At 40.0% G+C, this 4373-nt stretch overlaps 1 pseudogene; it reads left to right on the forward strand.

The window, feature by feature from the left end:
* The first annotated feature begins 467 nt into the window (after positions 1–467).
* Positions 468–2730, forward strand: LOC5575742 (annotated as a pseudogene).
* Positions 2731–4373: the final 1643 nt, after the last annotated feature.

The raw sequence follows: 4373 nt of genomic DNA on the forward strand, positions 1-4373 counted from the left end.
GGCAAGTCACACATGAACTCTCCATTGAAACAGTTGAATAGTATAACAAAGCTACTAACCTATCCCAAGCATAATTACATAACATCATTGACTGCTAAATTATAGATAAGAAATACGTTCGTTGAATGACACTTTTATAATAGTATTAGCCAAGCGAGAAAGCCTTTTACTACCCGCGTAGCACTTGAACCGGTACACACCAGTTGTTCGCTTTGACAATCTGGCGAGCCTCTCGGTCAGTTCTCCTTATCAGCTTGTTCTGATAATCCTTATCACTTCAATTGAACATAATAGTATCTACGAAACAAAGATAAAAACGCGTCTCAGACACGCGCTTGTTTGAGTTATCTACAATCATTCCTGGTTCACAATGATGATGATTATAATGATGTCCAAAAAGTAATCAATCATAGCTTCGGCTAAAATAGCTACTTGTGCTATTATCGTGAATATTTCGCAAGAGGTATTAGAGGTTTATTTGAAATTGTGAGTTGATAGTGACTGGACGTTGGCGAGAATCTGCAGAGACCTTCCGCGATCAAAAGAAAGTTAATGACCTTGGAGGACTGGCATTCTCGTGGAAAAAAAAAAACAAACTAACCATGGGTGTTTGGGAAAGTATTAAGGATTTCGGAAAATATTCCAATCAGTATTTAGCAGCATTCTCAGGTTAGTAGAAGTTTCATTTTCATCGTCAGACTTCATCACTATATCAAAAAATATTATGGATACATCCATCAAATATGTAACACTTTTAAAAGTGATACCGCTATAAAGTAGGAACATTTTAAGCAATATATTCGATAAAGAAAAAATATATACCAAGGTAGAAAGAAGTATGAAAATTTTACGATATTTTACGATACGGTATAAGGAAAACATACAATCCATTACCTGAAGGTGTTGATTATCAAACAAGCGTTCCATTTTGGCTATTTTTGAAGATCGATAACATTTTGTCATACCAAGTTTAATGATGTCGCAAAAAATAATGCTTGATCACCTGCTTCATTTCATCTGTATAGACAACCATGGCACAACCTGCTGTGCAAATTCACATGCACTCGTATGACTTCAAATAATCGAATTGTAAATGATTAGCTTCATCGACCGTCAACTCTTGCGTCGACAATACAGCTTCAATTCATCCATTTCTTATCTTATCATTTCATACCCCCTGTCAAAAACGATTAGATTTTCCTCATCCTTTGTTTATACGCAACCAATCGTGGATGGTTATTGCTCAATCACTCATTCTTTTACAGTCACTCTCCTCACGCTGTCCGTTATCGCATCATATGGTTGGACCTCGCCAACGTTACCGATACTGCAAGGGGATGATTCACCTTTGCCCATCACTTCAGATGAAGGTTCCTGGATTGTGTCGATTCTGGTGCTTGCATCCATTGCCGGTCCCATACCAACGGCGTGGTCCATCGACAGATTCGGCCGCAAATATACCATGCTTTTCGCCGCCATTCCAGCCATCATCGCATGGATTCTGATCGGCGTTGCTGAATCCGTACCCGTGTTATACGTTTCTCGTTTTCTGAGTGGAATTTCGTATGGAATGTCCTACTCTTCAATGCCAATCTATCTAGGTGAAATTGCATCCGACCCTATCAGAGGATCTATTGGTACGCTGTTAACTGTGATGGCCAAAGCCGGTATTCTAATAGAATACAGTATCGGACCGTTTGTCGGGTTTCGAACGCTCGCTTGGATATCTCTGGCATTCCCAACATCATTCTTTTTGCTGTTCTTGTGGATGCCAGAATCACCGTACTATTTACTGTCGCAAAACAAAGATGATTCTGCAGAGAAAAGCCTTAGCTGGCTTCGTAAACGTGATCAAGTTGCCGATGAACTAGCTATGATGAAAGCAGCAGTCGAACGATCGAAACAGAATAAAGGGACTTTCCGTGAACTGCTCACACGAGGCAATGCACGTTCCCTGATTATCGTTCTTGGACTCGGGGCTCTTCAGCAACTCTGCGGAAGTCAAGCCGTGATTGCCTATTCACAGCAAATCTTCGAAGAAGTACAAAGTGGACTGAAAGCTCACGAGTCATCAATTATAATGGCCGTTATACAATTGATTACAGCAGCTTGCTCTTCTTCCATCGTGGATCGAGTTGGCAGGAGACCACTTTTGCTTATTTCAACAGCTGGCTGTGCTGTGGGAACATTCATCGTAGGGCTATATTTCTTCCTACAACAACAAGGTGTTGAAGTTCAAAGGCGTGAGCTGGATCCCATTAGTGGTGATGATGCTGTACATCATTGCCTACACAATCGGTTTAGCGACGGTTCCGTTCGCCATCTTGGGTGAGCTGTTTCCATCCAACGTTAAAGCCGTAGCCGCTGCCATGTATACGATGGTCGCTTCCACAGTTGGATTCGGAGTGGCAAAACTGTATCAAGTAATCTCCGATGAACTTGGAACCTACGTATCATTCTGGATCTTTGCCCTGTCATCGTCACTGTTTTTGATATTCGTTTCATGATGGTGCCCGAGACCAAAGGCAAATCGTTGGATGAGATTCTGATAGAAATGCGTGGTGGTGGTCAAAGCAGAAGTTTGAAATGTGGCAGCTGTTGCGGTCGGCGAAAATCCGTTAAGTTTTAACATGTGTGTGATTACAATGTGGTGATTATGTAGGATATTTTCAATGCTCTGGTATAGCAATTGAGATTTTAAAGTATTAATAAGAAATTCCAGGCGCTCTAGTTTTGCTGTCTCAATCTTCTCATGGTTTAGTTGAAAGAAATCCCTAGATACATAATTTTTATCGGATCCGAACCCCATGTGGAAAATTTTGTTTCTTAGAGAATTTGATGTGTTTTACTATATTTTCTTACACAATTTTGAAAATTTGTTTCATTTCAAGCAAGGTCATACTATTTCGTTCTACTTCGTTGCAAGCGCTAATATTCGTCGTATATCAAACTTAAAATGTTCCACTACGGCGATATTGAAACTTACCTGTGACATAATTTAGTTTTCCATTTTCAAAAACCCACCCACCCCCTCATAACGCATTTTGTAAGAATATTTTTCGAATTTTGTGTGACCTGTAACATCTAAAACACATCAACCCACCCCCTTCAGAGTTATGAAATATGTGAATGAACCCAACATGCAATAAAACTACTGTATTTCGATAAATAACTTTAGTTCAATAGGGTCCTAAAGCCCTGTCCCAATTTTAGTGCCAAACGCTTAAGTTTAGGCCAAAAACACATGTTTACTCAATTTTCTAATGTTTTCTGTTGGTTTAAACCCAAAAAACATTTTTTTAGATTTGTCACATCCTTTGGCTTAAACTCAAATTTTGGGTGTATTTTGTTTTCCGTGTCCCTTACGAAATGTCAGATAGGAACAACCCCAGTGGTCGAACTAAAACACCTGTGGTGTTTTTGTCCACTAAGCGAACGTCAAACATGATCAAAAGTGTCAAGGTTCATTTATGTACCAAATTTTTAAATTAAAGTTTAAACATGATATAGCCATTATTTGAGCGGGAAAAATTGCTAAAGTAGTTACAGTAACATGGTTCTTCGTGTTATTAAATAAAAACAAGATTTCATTAAAAATTTTAGGACCCAATTATCCACTTTTACTTTCTCACCGAAATCGCATGGACGCAGGCCACCGAGCGAAATCTGATTAGCGATCGACTGAGCCACGCCACATTCCTCTTCTTCTTCTTCTTTCTGGCGTTACGTCCCAACTGGGACAAAGCCTGCTTCTCAGATTAGTGTTCTCATGAGCACTTCCACAGTTATTAACTGAGAGCTTTCTTTGAAGATTGACCATTTTGGCAAGTGTACATCGTGTGGCAGGTACGAAGATACTCGTATGCCCTGGGAATCGAGAAGATTTACTTTACGAAAAGATCCTCGACCAGCGGGATTCGAACCCACGACCCTCAGCATGGTCATGCTGAATAGCTGCGCGTTTACCGCAACGGCTATCTGGGCCCCCTGAGCCACGCCACATTACGATTCACATTACTTCCCGCTTCCTATGTGATTTACTTTACCGGGCACTTATTTACACTATGGAAAACCTTCGTACTTCTCCACTGAAGACCTGCATTACATTCCCACGTCGTAAAACTTCTATAATTCACGAACTTTTATTAAATTCCCTCAGCGATCGCATATAATTGAAACGTATAGGGCTTATTCACAATTTCATAACGCTGAAAAGGGTGGGTGGGTGTCCTCACGATGTTAAGGCTTATACAAAATTTGTAGAATATTCATGCAAAAACCGTTACAAAGGGGTGGGTGGGTGTCAAAAATGGTAATTTTCAGCGTTATGAAATAAATGAATAAGCCCATACAAAGTTCAATCCTTCGCACTG

The sequence above is a fragment of the Aedes aegypti genome, chromosome 2 (genome assembly GCF_002204515.2).
Source record: "Aedes aegypti strain LVP_AGWG chromosome 2, AaegL5.0 Primary Assembly, whole genome shotgun sequence".
In the NCBI taxonomy this organism is placed as follows: domain Eukaryota; kingdom Metazoa; phylum Arthropoda; class Insecta; order Diptera; family Culicidae; genus Aedes; species Aedes aegypti.